Below are 20021 nucleotides of genomic sequence, written 5' to 3' on the forward strand. Positions count from 1 at the left end.
AAATCACAGAAAAACACACAAACTCATAGTAAAGTCCAGAAAAGTGAATTTTAACTAAAAACTAATAAAAATATACTAAAAACTAACTAAATCATACTAAAAACATACTAAAAACAATGCCAAAAAGCGTATAAATTATCCGCTCATCACAACACCAAACTTAAATTGTTGCTTGTCCCCAAGCAACTGAAAATCAAAGTAGGATAAAAAGAAGAGAATATACTATAGATTCCAAAATATCAAGGAAACTCAGCTCCAATTAGATGAGCGGGACTAGTAGCTTTTTGCTTCAGAACAGTTTTGGCATCTCACTTTATCCTTTGAAGTTTAGAATGATTGGCATCTTTAGGAACTCAGAACTCAGATAGTGTTATTGATTCTCCTAGTTAAGTATAATAATTCTTGAACATAGCTAGTGTATGAGTCTTGGCTGTGGCCCAAAGCACTCTGTCTTCCAGTATTACCACCGGATACATACATGCCACAGACACTTACTTGGGTGAACCTTTTTAGATTATGATCCAGCTTTGCTAGAGTCCCCAATTAGAGGTGTCCAGGGTTCTTAAGCACACTCTTTTTGCCTTGGATCACAACTTTATTTCTTTCTTTCTCTCTTTTTTTTTTGGTTATTTTTTTTCGTTTTTTTTTTAATCACTGCTTTTTCTTGCTTCAAGAATCAATTTGATGATTTTTCAGATCCTCAATAACATTTCTCTTTTTCCTCATTCTTTCAAGAGCCAGCAATTTTAACATTCCCAAAACAACAAATTCAAAAGACATATGCACTGTTCAAGCATTCATTCGAAAAACAAAAAGTATTGTCACCACATCAAACTAATTCAACTAGTTTCAAAGATAAATTCGAAATCCTGTATTTCTTGTTCTTTTGTGATTAAAGCATTTTTCATTTAAGAGAGGTGATGGATTCATAGGACATTCATAGTTTTAAGACATGAATTTTAAATTTTATTAATTATGAATTAAGAACAAGACTCAAAAATAGATATAAGATGAGACTAAAAAAAAATAGAAAACAAAAATTTAAATAGGCTCCTAATGATATAGGTTATCACAGGGTTAGGACTCAACAACCTTGATTTTGAGAAGTGGATGCTCCCTCAACTTGAGAGGAGAGCTTTTGGCGTTTCAACTCTTGAAGTTCACGCCCCTGCTTCTCTTGTTCCTTCAGCAATTTGCAGAGCATGCAGTTCTGATTCTGCTGTTCTTCCTTAAGTTGCTCCATAGTTTCTTGTAACTTGGTGATAGATGCTTCTAGGCTGGTCCAGTAGTCAATTTTAGGGAATTCAGGGAGGAATTCCTGCGCCCGCCTCTTGATAGAGTTGTCTTGCATTTGTCCTTCCATTGACTTCTTGGTGATTGGATGTTCAATAGGTATGAATTCATCTACTCCCATCTTCACCCCAGCCTCTTTACAGAGCAAGGAGATTAAGCTTGGGTAAGCCAGTTTAGCTTCAGTAGAATTCTTATTTGCAATTGTGTAGATCTCACAAGCAATCAGATGGTGAACCTCCACTTCTTTTCCAAGCATAATGCAATGAATCATCACTACTCTCTTGATAGTGACCTCAGAACGGTTGCTAGTGGGCAATATGGAATGCCCAATAAAGTCTAGCCAACCTCTTGCAATTGGTTTGAGGTCTCCCCTCTTGAGTTGGTTTGGGATACCCTTTGAATTGGTTATCCACTTAGTTCCAGGGAGACATATGTCCTCTAGAACTTGATCCAACCCTTTATCTGCTCTCACTATTCTCCTATTAAAGGATTCAGGATCATCTTGCAGTTGAGGCAATTTGAAGATTTCTCTTATTTTGTCCAGATGGAAGTAGATAACTTTCCCTCTGACCATGGTTCTGTAAGTATGGAAAGCAGTTCCAGTCATTCTCTGCTTATCTGTCAGCCACAGATTTGAGTAGAATTCCTGAACCATATTTCTTCCAACCTTTATCTCAGGATTGGTTAGAACTTCCCATCCTCTGTTTCGAATTTGCTCTTGGATCCCCGGATATTCATCTTCTTTCAGATCAAATTTAACTTCCGGGATCACTGACCTCAGACCCATTATTTTGTGATAATGGTCTTCATGTTCTTTGGTTAAGAACTTCTCTTGATTCCAAAGATTCTTTGGATTATTCTCTTTCTTTCCTCTTACATTGGTTTGTTTTCCCTTAGGAGCCATGATCTTGATGAATCTTGGCTTAGTGATCACGGAAAAGCACACCAAACTTAGAGATTTGCTTGTCCTCAAGCAAAAGAAAGGAAAGAAGAGAGAGAGAAGAGAAGAGCAAATTCGAATGGTGTGGGGGAATAAGGAGGCCGAACGTGTTCTTATAAGGGGGGGAGGAGATTTCGAAAAAAAATTGGAAGGAGATTTGAGAAGATATGGAGAGAATTTGAGAGAAGGGTGAGTTTTTGAACAAGATTTGGGATTGATTTGAGAAAGATTTGAAGAATGATTTTGATTTTTGAAGATTTGAAGGTGAATGATGAAAGGTTGAAGTGTGTTTATGTAGAAAAGTATGGGTTAAAAAAAAGGAAAGTTTGAAAAAAATTTGATCGGAAAGCAAAATCTTGGTCCCCCACCTTTCTGGCGTTAAACGCCCAGAATGGCATCCATTCTGGCGTTTAACGCCCATTTGTTGCCCATTGTGGGCGTTTAACGCCCAGCCAGGTGCCCTGGCTGGCGTTAAACGCCAGAATCCCCTTTGTCACTGGGCGTTTTGCTAAACGCCCAGGATGCTGCAGTTAAACGCCCAGAATGGTGCCCATTCTGGCGTTTAACGCCCAAAATGCCCCTTACTGGCGTTTTTTCACCAGTAAGCTCTTTTTCTCTGCTTTTTGTGCTGAATCCTTCTGTAACTCTGTGAATTCCTTCAATTTTGATAATTGCCTCTGTAGAAATAAAACATATAACCTGCTAATGACTGGGTTGCCTCCCAGCAAGCACTTCTTTACTGTCTTTAGCTGGACCCTTACTGAGAATCACTCAAGTCTCAGTTTTGAGCATTCCTGCTAAAAATTGCTTTCAAGATAATGCTTGATTCTCTGTCCATTAACAATGAACTTTTTGTCAGAATCAATATCCTGAAGCTCAACATATCCATATAGTGATACTCCTGTACTCACATACGGACCCCTCCACCGGGATTTAAGTTTTCCTGGAAACAATCTGAGCCTAGAGTTGAAGAGCAGAACTTTTTGTCCTGGCTCAAAGACTCTAGATGACAACTTCTTGTCATGCCACTTCTTTGCCTTTTCCTTATAAATCTTTGCATTTTCAAAGGCATTGAGTCTGAACTCCTCTAGCTCATTTAGCTGGAGCAATCTTTTTTCACCAGCTAACTGAGCATCCATGTTTAGGAATCTGGTTGCCCAGTAGGCTTTATGTTCCAGTTCCACGGGCAGATGACAGGCCTTCCCATACACCAGTTGGTATGGAGAGGTTCCTATAGGAGTCTTGAATGCTGTTCTGTATGCCCACAGAGCATCATCCAAACTCTTTGCCCAATCCTTTCTTCGGGCCATCACAATCCGTTCTAGGATTCTTTTTAGCTCTCTGTTAGAGACTTCAACTTGCCCATTTGTCTGTGGATGATACGGAGTTGCCACTTTGTGGCTAATTCCATATCTGACCATAGCAGAGTATAGCTGTCTATTGCAGAAATGAGTGCCCCCGTCACTGATTAGTACTCTGGGAACACCAAACCTGCTGAAGATGTGTTTCTGGAGGAATTTCAGCATGGTCTTGGTATCATTAGTGGGTGTAGCAATTGCTTCTACCCACTTAGATACATAGTCCACTGCTACCAGAATGTAAGTGTTTGAGTATGATGGTGGGAATGGACCCATGAAGTCAATTCCCCATACATCAAACAATTCTATCTCTAATATCCCTTGTTGAGGCATGGCATATCCGTGAGGCAAGTTACCAGCTCTTTGGCAACTGTCACAGTTACGCACAAACTCTCGGGCATCTTTATAGAGAGTAGGCCAGTAGAAGCCACATTGAAGGACTTTAGTGGCTGTTCGCTCACTTCCAAAATGTCCTCCATACTGTGATCCATGGCAGTGCCATAGGATCCTTTGTGCTTCTTCTCTGGGTACACATCTGCGGATCATTCCGTCTGCACATCTCTTAAAGAGATATGGCTCATCCCATAGGTAGTACTTGGCATCTGAAATTAATTTCTTTCTTTGCACTCTGCTGTACTCCTGGGGTATGAACCTCACAGCTTTATAGTTTGCAATATCTGCAAACCATGGAGCTTCCTGAATGGCAAAGAGTTGTTCATCTGGGAAAGTCTCAGAGATCTCAGTAGAAGGGAGGGACGCCCCAGCTACTGGTTCTATTCGGGACAGATGATCAGCTACCTGGTTCTCTGTCCCTTTTCTGTCTCTTATTTCTATATCAAACTCTTGCAGAAGCAACACCCATCTTATTAGCCTGGGTTTTGAATCCTGCTTTGTGAGTAAGTATTTAAGAGCAACATGGTCAGTGTACACAACCACTTTGGATCCCACTAGATAGGATCTAAACTTGTCAATGGCATAGACCACTGCAAGTAACTCTTTTTCTGTGGTTGTGTAGTTCTTCTGTGCATCATTTAGAACACGGCTGGCATAATAAATGACGTGCAGAAGCTTGTTATGCCTCTGTCCCAACACTGCACCAATGGCATGGTCACTGGCATCACACATTAGTTCAAATGGTAATGTCCAATCTGGTGCAGAGATGACTGGTGCTGTGACCAGCTTGGCTTTCAGGGTCTCAAATGCCTGCAGACACTGTGTGTCAAACACAAATGATGTGTCAGCAGCTAGCAGGTTGCTCAAAGGTTTTGCAATTTTCGAAAAATCCTTTATGAACCTTCTGTAGAATCCTGCATGCCCCAGAAAGCTTCTGATTGCCTTAACATTGGCAGGTGGTGGTAATTTTTCAATTACCTCTACCTTTGCCTTATCCACCTCTATTCCCCTGCTTGAAATTTTGTGCCCAAGGACAATTCCTTCAGTCACCATAAAGTGACATTTCTCCCAGTTTAAAACCAGGTTAGTCTCTTGGCACCTTTTCAGGACAAGTGCTAGGTGGTTAAGACAGGAGCTGAATGAGTCTCCATATACTGAGAAGTCATCCATGAAGACTTCCAGGAATTTCTCCACCATATCAGAGAAGATGGATAGCATGCATCTCTGAAAGGTTGCAGGAGCATTACACAGACCAAAAGGCATCCTCCTATAGGCAAACACGCCAGAAGGTCAAGTAAATGCTGTTTTCTCTTGGTCCTGAGGATCTACTGCAATTTGGTTGTAACCTGAATAGCCATCCAAAAAGCAGTAATAATCATGACCAGCTAGTCTTTCTAGCATTTGGTCTATGAATGGTAAAGGAAAATGATCCTTTCTGGTGGCTGTATTGAGCCTTCTGTAGTCAATACACATACGCCACCCTGTGACTGTTCTTGTAGGAACCAGTTCATTTTTTTCATTATGAACCACTGTCATGCCTCCCTTTTTGGGGACAACTTGTACAGGGCTCACCCAGGGGCTATCAGAAATAGGATAAATAATCCCAGCCTCTAGTAATTTAGTGACCTCTTTCTGCACCACCTCCTTCATGGCTGGATTTAGCCTCCTCTGTGGTTGGACCACTGGTTTGGCATTATCCTCCAACAGGATCTTGTGCATGCATCTAGCTGGGCTAATGCCCTTAAGATCACTTATGGACCACCCAAGAGCTGTCTTGTGTGTCCTTAGCACTTGAATCAGTGCTTCCTCTTCCTGTGGATTTAAAGCAGAGCTTATAATTACTGGAAAAGTGTCACCCTCTCCCAGAAATGCATACTTCAGGGATGGTGGTAGTGGTTTGAGTTCAGGTTTGGGAGGCTTATCCTCCTCCTGAGGAATTTTCGAAAATTCCTTTGTTTCCTGTGGTTCTTCTTGATCAGGTTGAGCATCCTTGAAGATGTCCTCAAGCTCTTATTCTAGGCTTTCAGTCATATTGATCTCTTCCACCAAAGAGTCAATAATGTCAGCGCCCATGCAGTCATTTGGTGTGTCTGGATGCTGCATAGCTTTTACAGCATTCAACTTGAACTCATCCTCATTGACTCTCAGGGTTACTTCCCCTTTTTGTACATCAATGAGAGTTCGTCCAGTTGCTAGGAAAGGTCTTCCTAGAATGAGAGTTGCACTCTTGTGCTCCTCCATTTCCAGCACTACAAAGTCAGTTGGAAAGGCGAATGGCCCAACCTTGACAATCATGTCCTCTATTATGCCTGATGGGTGTTTAATGGAGCCATCAGCAAGTTGAAGGCATATCCGGGTTGGTCTGACTTCTTCAGTCAATCCAAGCTTTCTGATAGTGGATGCAGGTATTAGATTGATGCTTGCTCCAAGATCACATAGGGCTGTCTTAGTGCAGGCACCTTCTAATGTGCATGGTATCATGAAGCTCCCTGGATCTTGAAGCTTTTCTGGTAAGCTTTTCAGAATGACTGCACTGCATTCTTCAGTGAGAAACACTTTTTCAGTTTCTCTCCAATCCTTCTTATGACTTAAGATCTCTTTCATGAACTTAGCATAAGAAGGTATTTGCTCAAGTGCCTCTGCAAACGGAATCTTTATTTCAAGAGTCCTTAGATAGTCTGCAAAGCGGGCAAATTGCTTATCTTGTTCCGCTTGGCGGAGTTTCTGAGGATAAGGCATCTTGGCTTTATATTCTTCAACCTTAGTTGCTGCAGGTTTATTCCTTACAGAAGTGGTTGAAGAAGCCTTTTTAGAGGGATTACTGTCAGCACTCTCAGATGTCTGATCCTCCCTTGACGTCTGAACGCCAGGCATGGGTGAAGATTGGGCGTTTAACGCCAACTTCTCTCCTTTTTCTGGCGTTTGAACGCCAGAACTGGGCAGGGAATGGGCGTTTAACGCCAGCTTTCCTCCCCTTTCTGGCGTTTGAACGCCAAAAGTACTCCTCTCTGGGCTCTTACTGTCCTCAGAGGGATTTTGGACAATGGTTTGGTTATCTTCTGTCAATTGTTCCTTATTTGGCTTTTTGCTACTTTGAGCAGTGCCATTTAATGTCTTCCCACTCCTCAGTTGAACTGCTTGGCATTCCTCTGTTATCTGTTTAGATATCTGCTGTTTTGCCTGATTCAATTGCAGTTCTATGTTCTTGTTAGCAATTTTAGTTTCTTGGAGCATCTCTTTAAATTCTGCTAATTGTTTTGTCATCAGGTGCAATTGTTGATTAAGCTCAATCATCTGTTCTTGAGGATTAGGATCAGTGGCTACTGCCATGACTTCCTCTTTTGTAGAGAGCTCATTGCTAGAGTATAAATGTTGATTTCTAGCAACAGTGTCTATAAGCTCTTGAGCCTCTTCAATTGTCTTCCTCATGTGTATAGATCCACCAGCTGAGTGGTCTAAAGACATCTGAGCTTTTTCTGTAAGCCCATAGTAGAAGATGTCTAGCTGCACCCACTCTGAAAACATTTCAGAGGGGCATTTTCTTAGCATACCTCTATACCTCTCCCAGGCATTATAAAGGGATTCATTATCCTCTTGTTTAAAGCCTTGGATGTCCAGCCTTAGCTGTGTCATCCTCCTTGGAGGGTAGAAGTGATTCAGGAATTTGTCTGATAACTGTTTCCATGTCTTTATGCTTGCTGTAGGTTGGTTATTCAACCATCTCTTAGCTTGATCTTTTACAGCAAATGGAAACAGTAATAATCTGTAGACATCCTGATCCACCTCTTTATCACGTACTGTGTCAGCAATTTGTAAGAACTGTGCCAGAAACTCAGTAGGTTCTTCCTGTGGAAGACCGGAATACTGGCAATTTTGCTGCACTATGATAATGAGTTGAGAATTTAGCTCAAAGCTGCTTGCTTTGATGGGAGGTGTACAGATGCTACTCCCATATGCAGCTGTAATGGGGTTAGCATATGACCCCAGAGTCCTTCTGGACTGCTCAATTCCACTTAGGTCCATGATGGATAAAGGGAATATAATATGAATTCACAAGCAAAGTATATATATATATTTAGTGACCGAAAAATAAAATAAAATAATTGAAAAATAAAATAAAAATTCGAAAATTAAAAGAAAATAAGATCAAAGCAAATTGAAAACTGGATCAATTAGTTAAAAAACACAAACAGGACACCAAACTTAGAATTTTTAAGGATCAAAAAGGGACTAAGGACATGCAAATTCGAAAATTAGAAGAAAAAATAAAAGCATGCAATTGACACCAAACTTAAAATATGAAACTAGACTCAACTAAAAGACTCTAAACCAACAAAAATAAAACAGTCCTAATCTAAGCAACAAGATAAGCCGTCAGTTGTCTAAACTCGAACAATCCCCGGCAACGGCGCCAAAAACTTGGTGCACGAAATTGCAACCACACTTTTGCAATCCCGCACAACTAACCAGCAAGTGCATTGGGTCGTCCAAGTAATACCTTACGTGAGTAAGGGTCGATCCCACGGAGATTGTCGGCTTGAAGCAAGCTATGGTTATCTTGTAAATCTTAGTCAGGATATCAGAAATTATCAGGATTGATTGTGAAAAGCAAAAGAACATGAAATAAGTACTTGTTTTGCAGTAATGGAGAATAGGTTGAGGCTTTGGAGATGCTCGGCCTTCTGAATCTCTACTTTCCTACTGTCTTCTTCCTCAAACACGCAAGGCTCCTTCCATGGCAAGCTGTATGCAAGGGTTTCACCGTTGTCAGTGGCTACCTCCCATCCTCTCAGTGGAAATGTTCAACGCACCCTGTCACGGCACGGCTATCCATCTGTCGGTTCTCAATCAGGCCGGAATAGAATCCAGTGATTCTTTTGCGTCTGTCACTAACGCCCCGCCCTCAGGAGTTTGAAGCTCGTCACAGTCATTCAATCATTGAATCCTACTCAGAATACCACAGACAAGGCTTAGACCTTCCGGATTCTCTTGAATGCCGCCATCAGTTCTAGCTTATACCACGAAGATTCTGATTAAAGAATCCAAGAGATATCTACTTAATCTAAGGTAGAACGGAGGTGGTTGTCAGGCACACGTTCATAGTTGAGAATGATGATGAGTGTCACGGATCATCACATTCATCCGGTTTAAGAACAAGTAATATCTTAGAATGGAAGCAAGCATGATTGAATGAAAAACAGTAGTAATTGCATTAATCCATCAAGACACAGCAGAGCTCCTCACCCCCAACCATGGAGTTTAGAGACTCATGCTGTAAGAAGTACACAAAGAAACATGTAAAGTGTCATGAGGTCCAGATACAATGTCAAAAGATCCTATTAATAGTGAACTAGTAACCTAGGGTTTACAGAATTGAGTAAATGACAGAAAAATCCACTTCCGGGCCCACTTGGTGTGTGCTTGGGCTGAGCATTGAAGCATTTTCGTGTAGAGACTCTTTCTGGAGTTAAACGCCAGCTTATATGCCAGTTTGGGCGTTTAACTCCAATTTCTATGCCAGTTCCAGCGTTAAACGCTGGGAATTCTGAAGCTGATTTGCAACGCCGGTTTGGGCCATCAAATCTCGGGCAAAGTATGGACTATTATACATTGTTGGAAAGCCCAGGATGTCTACTTTCCAACGCCGTTGAGAGCGCGCCAATTGGGCTTCTGTAGCTCCAGAGAATCCACTTCGAGTGCAGGGAGGTTAGAATCCAACAGCATCTGCAGTCCTTTTCAGCCTCTAAATCAGATTTTTGCTCAGGACCCTCAATTTCAGCCAGAAAATACCTAAAATCACAGAAAAACACACAAACTCATAGTAAAGTCCAGAAAAGTGAATTTTAACTAAAAACTAATAAAAATATACTAAAAACTAACTAAATCATACTAAAAACATACTAAAAACAATGCCAAAAAGCGTATAAATTATCCGCTCATCAGTACGCGTCGATGTGCTGCACCAATTGCCTAGCAAAATTCTCGAGAGTTGTGCGAGCATCGAGCTGGTTTTGTGCGTGGGGCACAAAACGCACCCACGCGTACGCGTGGCTGACGCGCAGGCGTCCCTTGGCTTTTCTCCCATCCACGTGTATGCGTGGGCGACGCATACGCGTTGTTGTGATTTGTGGCCTTCCATGCGTGCGCGTGGGCGACGCGCACGTGTGGCCCTGTTTTCACCCCAAGGTTGATTTTTGAGTTTTCAAAGCCAATTTCAGACTTCTAAGTCTTCATTCTCACCCTTTATGTCCTAAATCTTTATAGTATTCCTAGTAATGAAAGAAATCTAGGGCATGTGATAACTTGTGAATGAAGTAAGTGAGATTAATGATGAGTTATGGTTAATGGTGATTGCATGAGTTGTTGAGGGTGATGATGGAAGTGCGGTGTATGCCGTGAGCCGAGGGGCTGCATTTTATAATGATTGTTGGCAGGTTATGGGTTATGCCATGAGCCGGATGCCTATGATAAAAATTGATTATTGGCTGGTTATGGGTTATGCCATGAACCAGATGGCTATGATGAATATTGATTTATGGCTGGAAATGAAATTATGACTTTGAATGATTGCTTTATCTCGAGCTCTTTTTCTCGAAAGTGCGACCCCAGAGAAATGGAGGAAGGTGAGGATCCCCTTCCTTGTTCTTTCTAGTATTGTAAAATCGCCCCCAGCGAGATGATGGGAGATTAGGATCCCCTCCATGGTTCCTCCTGGGCATATGAGAACGTACCTCCTGGGTAGTAGCAAGGGTTGTGGTTTCGTCCCACTTGCTCCAGGTTGGTTAGTATAGAGGCTCCTTGGGTGGACGCAAGGATTGTGGTTTCTTCCCACTTGCTCCAGGACAGAGATTGTGATGCCTAGGTAGTAGCAAGAGTTGTGGTTCGTCCCACTTGGTCCGGGTCAAAAATTCTGATGCCTGGGTAGTAACAAGGGTTGTGGTTCGCTTCACTTACTTCGGGGCAAAGATTATGGTGCCTGGATAGTAGCGACAGTAGTGGTGATTCCACTCGCTCCAGGTTGAGCTTTTGAGACTCCTGGGGTAAATGCAGTGGTTAGCCCCCACTTGCTCCCAGTCGAGTATGATTTGGAATTGAAACTATCTGAGCCTCGGATTTCCTAGGGTAGATGCAGTGGGTCGGCTCCACTAGCTCCAAGTTGAGATCCGAGGTTCTACTGACCCTATGTCGTAAGTGTGGCCGGACATTTTGAAAGTTTTGGATGAGCTCGCCCCCGTGAATATACACCAGTGAGGGTATTGGATATAAATTATGAATTCTATTGAGTATAACTCGAGTTGGAGATGCACGACAGATGGATAATTCAATGGTTAGCTACCAGGACTTGTCGGGTTGGCAATATAACCGATAGATGATATCATCAGCCATAGGACAGGTGATGAGCGGATAATTTATACGCTTTTTGGCATTGTTTTTAGGTAGTTTTTAGTATGATCTAGCTATTTTTAGGGATGTTTTCATTAGTTTTTATGCTAAATTCACATTTTTGGACTTTACTATGAGTTTGTGTGTTTTTCTGTGATTTCAGGTAATTTCTGGCTGAAATTGAGGGACCTGAGCAAAACTCTGATAAAAGGTTGATAAAGGACTGCTGATGCTGTTGGATTCTGACTTCCCTGCTCTCGAAATGGATTTTCTGGAGCTACAGAACTCCAAATGGCACGCTCTCAATGGCGTTAGAAAGTAGACATCTAGAGCTTTCCAGCAATATATAATAGTTCATACTTTATTTGAGATTAGACGATGTAAACTGGCGCTCAACGCCAGTTTCATGCTGCATTCTGGAGTCAAACGCCAGAAACACGTCACAAACCAGAGTTGAACGCCAAAAACACGTTACAACTTGGAGTTCAACTCCAAAAGAAGCCTCTGCACGTGTAAAGCTCAAGATCATCCCAAGCACACACCAAGTGGGCCCCGAAAGTGGATTTATGCATTAATTGCCTATTTTTGTAAACCCTAGTAGCTAGTCTAGTATAAATGGGATATTTTATTATTGTATTAGACATCCTGGATGGTATTTTTGATCCTGTGATCACGTTTTGGGGGCTGGCCATTCGGCCATGCCTGGACCTTCATCACTTATATATTTTCAACGGTGGAGTTTCTACACACCAGAGATTAAGGGTGTGGAGCTCTGCTGTACCTTGAGCTTTAATGCAATTACTACTATTTTCTATCCAATTTAGTTTATTTTTGTTCTAAGATATTCGTTGCACTTCAACATGATGAATGTAATGATCCGTGACACTCATTGTCATTCTCACCTATGAACGCGTGACTGACAACCACTTCCGTTCTACCTTAGACCGAACGCATATCTCTTGGATTCTTTAATAAGAATCTTCGTGGTATAAGCTAGAATTGATGGCGGCATTCATGAGAATCCAGAAAGTCTAAACCTTTTCTGTGGTATTCCGAGTAAAATTCAGGGATTGAATGACTGTGACGAGCTTCAAACTCGCGATTGCTGGGCGTGATGACAAATGCAAAAGAATCAATAGATTCTATTCCGACATGATCGAGAACCGACAGATGATTAGCCGTGCTGTGACAGAGCATTTGGACCATTTTCACTAAGAGGATGGGATGTAGCCATTGACAATGGTGATGCCCTACATACAGCTTGCCATGGAAAGGAGTAAGAAGGATTAGATGAAGGCAGTAGGAAAGTAGAGATTCAGAAGGAGCACAGCATCTTTATACGCCTATCTGAAATTCCCACCGATGATCTACATAAGTATCTTTATCTCTATTTTATGTTTTATTTATTATTATTTTCGAAAACCAATATAACCATTTATTATCTGCCTAACTGAGATTTACAAGATGACCATAGCTTGCTTCATGCCAACAATCCCCGTGGGATCGACCCTTACTCACGTAAGGTTTATTACTTGAACGACCTAGTGCACTTGCTGGTTAGTTGTGCGAAGTTGTGAAGTTATGTTTGGACCATGGTATCATGCACCAAGTTTTTGGCGCCATTACCAGGGAGAGAACGAACATGAATGCCATTATCAGAAATCACAATTTTGCCTATCAAGTTTTTGGCACCGTTGCTGGGGATTGTTCGAGTTTGGACAACTGACGGTTCATCTTGTTGCTCAGATTAGGTAATTTTCTTTTTGATTTATCTTCAAAAAATTTTTTCAAAAAAAAATCTTTCAAAAAAAATTTTCCCTTTTGTTTTCGAAAATTATTCTAGATTTTTAAGAATGAATTCTAGAGTTTCATGGTAACTTGTTGAAGCCTGGCTGGCTGTAAAGCCATATCCAGATTCTTTTGGATTGAGGCTTCCACTTGTCAACATAAAAGGCATGTATATGGAGTTGGATGAAGTATCAGCTGTTGTATGCCTAATTTATATCCTAAAGCTGGCTGGCTATTAAGCCATGTCCAACCCTTGGATTGGAGCTTTAAGCTAACATTGAAAGATTCCTGGAATTCTTATTAAAAATTTCTTGAATTTCTTATTTTCTTTTTCCTATATGTTTTTCGAAAAATATATACAAAAAAATTTCATAAAATCATAAAAAAAACCAAAAATATTTTGTGATTCTTGTTTGAGTCTTGTTTCATGTTTTAAGTTTGGTGTCAATTGTATATTCATCTTGTTCTTGCATTTTTCAAAAATTCATGCATTCATAGTGTTCTTCATGATCTTTAAGTTGTTCTTGGTAAGTCTTCTTGTTTGATCTTTAAATTTTCTTGTTTTGTGTTGTATGATGTTTTTCATGTGCATTTTTGCATTCATACTGTCTAAACATGAAAGATTTCTAAGTTTAGTGTCTTGCATGTTTTCTTTGCATCAAAAGTTTTTCTAAAATATGTTCTTGATGTTCATCATGATCTTCAAAGTGTTCTTGGTGTTCATCTTGATATTCATAGTGTTCTTGCATGCATTATTGGTTTTGATCAAAAAATTTTCATGTTTTGGGTCATTTTTATGTTTTCCTTCTCATCATTAAAAATTTAAAAATAAAAAAAAATATATTTTCCTTATTTCTCTCAAAATTTCGAAAATTTGAGTTGACTTAGTGGTGCACGAAATTGTGAACAATACTTTTCACAACTCTCATAATCCCTGGTCATGAACTCCAAAAACTTGGTGGTTCAATTCCATGGCATTACACAACTTCGCACAACTAACCAGCAAGTGCACTGGGTCGTCCAAGTAATACCTTACGTGAGTAAGGGTCGATCCCACGGAGATTGTTAGCATTGAAGCAAGCTATGGTCATCTTGTAAATCTTAGTCAGGCAAACTCAAATGTATATGATGATTGATGAGCGGATAATTTGTATACTTTTTGGCATTGTTTTTAGTGTGTTTTTGATATGATCTAGTTAGTTTTTAGTATATTTTTATTAGTTTTTAGTTAAAATTCACTTTTCTGGACTTTACTATGAGTTTGTGTGTTTTTCTGTGATTTCAGGTATTTTCTGGCTGAAATTGAGGGACCTGAGCAAAAATCTGATCCAGAGACTCAAAAGGACTGCAGATGCTGTTGGATTCTGACCTCCCTGCACTCGAAGTGGATTTTCTGGAGCTACAGAAGCCCAATTGGCGCGCTCTCAACGGCGTTGGAAAGTAGACATCCTGGGCTTTCCAGCAATATATGATAGTCCATACTTTGCCCAAGATTTGATGGCCCAAACCGGCGTTCAAAGTCACCTCAAGAAATCCCAGCGTTAAACGCTGGAACTGGCACCCAAATGGGAGTTAAACGCCCAAACTGGCACTAAAGCTGGCGTTTAACTCCAAGGAGAGTCTCTACACGAAATTTCTTCATTGCTCAGCCCAAGCACACACCAAGTGGGCCCGGAAGTGGATTTTTATGTCATTTACTCATCTATGTACTAGTTTTCTATAAGTAGGACCTTTTACTATTGTATTTTAACATCTAGAACATCTAGGACATCTAGAACATCTTGGTAGCTATCTTTGAGTTTTATGCTATCTTAGATCATTGGGAGGCTGGCCATTTGGCCATGCCTAGACCTTATGCTTATGTATTTTCAACGGTGGAGTTTCTACACACCATAGATTAAGGTGTGGAGCTCTGCTGTACCTCGAGTATTAATGCAATTACTATTGTTCTTCCATTCAATTCCGCTTGTTCTTTATCCAAGATATCACTTGTTCTTCAACATGATGAAGGTGATGATTGACGCCCATCACCATTCTCACCCATGAACAAGGTGACTGACAACCATTCTTGTTCTACGAGCATATGAGGCTTAGTGAATATCTCTTGGATTCTTCGGAATCTTCGTGGTATAGGCAGGACCTGATGGCAGCATTCAAGAGAATCCGGAAGGTCTAACCTTGTCTGTGGTATTCTGAGTAGGATTCAATGATTGAATGACTGTGACGTGCTTCAAACCTGTAACCTACTGGGCGTTAGTGACAGACGCAAAAGAGTTATTCTATTCCGGTAGGGGAGGAAACCAAACCGGTGATTGGCAGCACTGTGACAGAGTGTGTGCATTAGCTTTCACTGCGCGGATGGGAGGTAGCTGCTGACAACAGTGAGACCCTACACGAGCTTGCCATGGAAAGGAGTAAGAAGGATTGGATGAAGACAGTAGGAAAGCAGAGGGACGGAAGGGAAGGCATCTTCATATACTTGTCTGAAGCTCTTACACCAATGATATACATAAGTATCACTATCCTTATCTTCTATGTTATTTTCGTTCATCACCATATACATCTGAGTTTGCCTGACTAAGATTTACAAGATGACCATAGCTTGCTTCAATACTAACAATCTCCGTGGGATCGACCCTTACTCACGTAAGGTTTATTACTTGGACGACCCAGTGCACTTGCTGGTTAGTTGTGCGAAGTTGTGTAATGCCATGGTATTGAGCCACCAAGTTCTTGGAGCCATTACCGGGGATTATTTGAGTTGTGAAAAAGTATTGTTCACAATTTCGCGACACCAAGTTTTTGGCGCCGTTGCCGGGGATTGTTCAAGTTTTGAGCAAGCTTTTGGTAACATCAGTGCCAAGATCCGGCAACAACATCAAGTTTTTGGTGTTATTGCCCGGGATTGTTTAGGCTGGACAACTGACGGTTCATCTTGTTGCTTAGATTAGGTATTATTTTTTTCGAAATTCTTGAAGATGAATTCTAGAGTTTCATGATGATTTGTTGAAATCTGGCTGGCTGAGAAGCCATGTCTAATCTGATTGGACCGAGGTTTCAACTTATCACCACAAGAGCTTGTTGATTCTCATCAATTTTGCTCTTGGAGCAGTGATCTGCTAAGATTTGGCTGACCTCTGGTCATGTCTAGTGTTTTGGACCGAAGCTTTCTTTGAAAGCTTGGCTGGCTGTGAAGCCATGTCTAATTCCTGGACCGGAGTCTTAGACTAGCACTACACTGATTCCTGGAATTCTCATTAAGAATTTTGATACCTTTTCCTACTTAATTTTCGAAAACACAAAAAAATTACAAAATCATAAAAAGACCAAAAATATTTGATGTTTCTTGCTTAAGTTTAGTGTCTCATCCTAAGTTTGGTGTCAAATGCATGTTTTGTTATAATTTTCGAATCCATGCATATATTTCTTTGTTTTGATCTTTGAATTCTATTGACTTGAAGTATTTTGTGTGTCTCATATGCATTCTCATATTGTTAGTGTCAGTAGTATACAACTGCTAAGTTTGGTGTCTTGCATGCATTGTTAATTGATTCATTTTGCATTTTGATTATTAAAAAATCCAAAAATATTTTTAATTTGTGTCTTTTCAAGTCATGATACAAAGAATTGAAGATTCAGAACATACTGCAGAAGAATTATACAGAAAAAGCTGAGCATTCAAAAATGCCCAGTGAAGAAGGCAGACTGGCGTTTAAACGCCAGCCAGGGCACCTGGTTGGGCGTTTAACGCCCAAAGAGGTAGCATTTTGGGCGTTAAACGCCAGAATGTATACCATTCTGGGCGTTTAACGCCAGGATGGTGCTAGGGGGAAGATTTTGTTTTCAAAATCAATTTTTTTTAAGTTTTCAAAGTTTTCCAAAATCAAATCTTTTTCAAATCATATCTTTTCAATCAAATGTTTTCAAAATTAATTTCTTTCCTTTTTCAAAGATACTTACTAACAATTAATGATTTGATTGAACATCTCAAATTTGTTGCCTTTTCTGTTGAGAAAGGTTTTATGTTTGAATCATATCTTTTCTTGTTAGGCAAGTCATTAATTTTTAAAATCATATCTTTTCAAATTGTTTTCAAATCATATCTTTTAAAATTGTTTTCAAATCATATCTTCTCAATCACACTTTTTAAGACCATAACTTTTCAATTAAATCTTTTTAACCACATCTTTTTCAAATTAGTTTTCAATCAAATCTTTTTAATTTCTAATTTCAAAATCTTTTTCAAAAATCACTTGATTTCTTTTTCACTTTTAATTTTCGAAAATCAATTAATGTTTTTCAAAAATGTTTTCAAAATATTTTAATTAATTTTTGAAAATTCTCTTCCCTCCTTCCCACATCCTTCTATTTATGGAGTACCACTCTTTCTAAATGCACAATTCGAACCTTATCTAATTAAAGTTCGAATTCATCTTCTCCTTCTTCTTTCTATTTCTCTTTTCCTCTGACATCTCAAGGAATCTCTATACTGTGACATAGAGGATTCCACACTTTCTGTTTCTCTTCTCTTTCATATGAGCAGGAGCAGAGACAAAGGCATTCTTGTTGAGGCTGATCCTGAACCTGAGAGAACCTTGAAGCGAAAGCTAAGAGAAGCCAAAACATAACTCTCTTTAGAGCACCTGACCGAATTCTTCAAGGAAGAAGAACAAATGGCCGCCGAAAACAACAACAATGCAAACAATGCAAGGAAGGTGCTTGGTGACTTTACTGCACCTACTCCTGATTTCTATGGGAGAAGCATCTCTATCCCTACCATTGGAGCAAACAACTTTGAGCTTAAGCCTCAATTAGTTTCTCTAATGCAACAGAATTGCAAGTTTCATGGACTTCCAATGGAAGATCCTCATCAGTTCTTAGCTGAATTCTTGCAAATCTGTGACACAGTCAAGACTAATGGGGTTAACCCTGAGGTCTACAGACTGATGCTATTCCCTTTTGCTGTAAGAGACAGAGCTAGAATATGTTGGATTCTCAACCTAAAAAGCCTGGACTCTTGGGAAAAGCTAGTCAATGCCTTCTTGGCAAAGTTCTTTCCACCACAAAGATGGAGTAAGCTTAGAGTGGAAGTCCAAACCTTCAGACAGAAGGATGGAGAATCCCTCTATGAAGCTTGGGAAAGATACAAACAATTAATCAGAAGATGTTTCTTAGACATGCTTTCTGAATGGATAGCTCGGCTGGAGGATCTCTTCATCCGAAGAAGACGCCTGCAGAAGCTCAAGAATTGATTGAAATGGTTGCAAATAACCAATTCATGTACACTTCTGAAAGGAATCCTGTGAACAATGGGACTAGTCAGAAGAAAGGAGTTCTTGAGATTGACACTCTGAATGCCATATTGGCTCAGAACAAGATATTGACTCAACAAGTCAATTTGATTTCTCAAAGTCTGTCTGGAATGCAAAATGCCCAAACAGTACTAGGATGCTTCATCTGAGGAAGAAGCTTTGATCCTGAGAACCCTTCCATGGAAGAGGGGAATACCTAGGAGAACCCTATGGAACCCTATAATTCTTCATGGAGAAATCACCCAAATCTCTCATGGAAGAATCAAGATAGACTCAACAAGGTTTCAATAACATAATGGTGGAAGAAACAGGTTTAGCAATGGCAAGCCTTTTCCATCTCTTCTCAGCAACAGACAAGAGTTCTAAGCAGAATACTTCTGACTTAGCAACAATGGTCTCTGATCTAATCAAAACCACTCAAAGTTTCATGACTAAAACTAGATCCTCCATTAGGAATTTGGAAGGACAAGGGGTCAGTGAGCAAGAAAATTACTGAACTTCCCCCAAGCACTCTCCCAAAGTAACACCGAAGAAATCCAAAAGGAGAGTGCAAAGCCATAAATATGGCCGAATTCTGGGAGGAAGAAGAGGCAGTGAACGCCACTGAGGAAGGCCTCACTGGACGTCCACTGGCCTCCAATGAGTTCCCCAATGAGGAACCTTGGGATCTGAGGCTCAAACTGAGACCATAGAGATTCCCTTGGACTTACTACTGCCTTTTTGATGAGCTCTGATGAGTATTCTTCCTCTGAAGAGGATGAGTATGTCACTGAAGAGCAAGTTGCTAAATACCTTGGAGCAATCATGAAGCTGAATGACAAGTTATTTGGAATGAGACTTGGGAGGATGAACCCCTTTGCTCACCAAAGAACTGGATAACTTGTCTAGGCAGCAATTGCCTCAAAAGAGGCAAGATCCTGGGAAGTTTTCTATACCTTGTACCATAGGCACCATGACCTTCAAGAAGGCCTGTGTGACTTGGGGTCAAGTGTAACCTCATGCCCCTCTCTTAATGGAGAAATTAGGGATCTTTAAGGTGCAAGCTACAAAAATCTCACTAGAGATGGCAGACAACTCAAGAAAACAAGCCTATGGACTTGTAGAGGATGTTCTGGTTAAGGTTGAAGACCTTACATTCCTACTGATTCATAGTCCTAGAGACTGGGAAGTGCATGGATGAATCCATCATCCTTGGCAGACCCTTCCTAGCCACAGCAAAGGCTGTGATTGATGTTGATAAGGAGAGTTGATCATTCAAGTGAATGAAGAATCCTTGGTGTTTAAGGCCCAAGGATATCCCTCTGTCATCATGGAGAAGAAGCATGAAGAGTTCTCAAAGCAGAGCCAAACAGAGCCCCCACAGTCAGACTCTAAGTTTGGTGTTGGGAGGCCACAATCAAACTCTAAGTTTGGTGTTGGGAAGTCCCAACACGGTTCTGAGCATCTCTGAGGCTCCTGAGAGTCCTCTGTCAAGCTATGACAGTAAAGAAGCGCTTGTTGGGAGGCAAACCCAATGTTTTATAATTAATTATTTTTTTGTTATTTTATCTTTTT

The sequence above is a fragment of the Arachis stenosperma genome, chromosome 2 (genome assembly GCF_014773155.1).
Source record: "Arachis stenosperma cultivar V10309 chromosome 2, arast.V10309.gnm1.PFL2, whole genome shotgun sequence".
In the NCBI taxonomy this organism is placed as follows: Eukaryota; Viridiplantae; Streptophyta; class Magnoliopsida; order Fabales; family Fabaceae; genus Arachis; species Arachis stenosperma.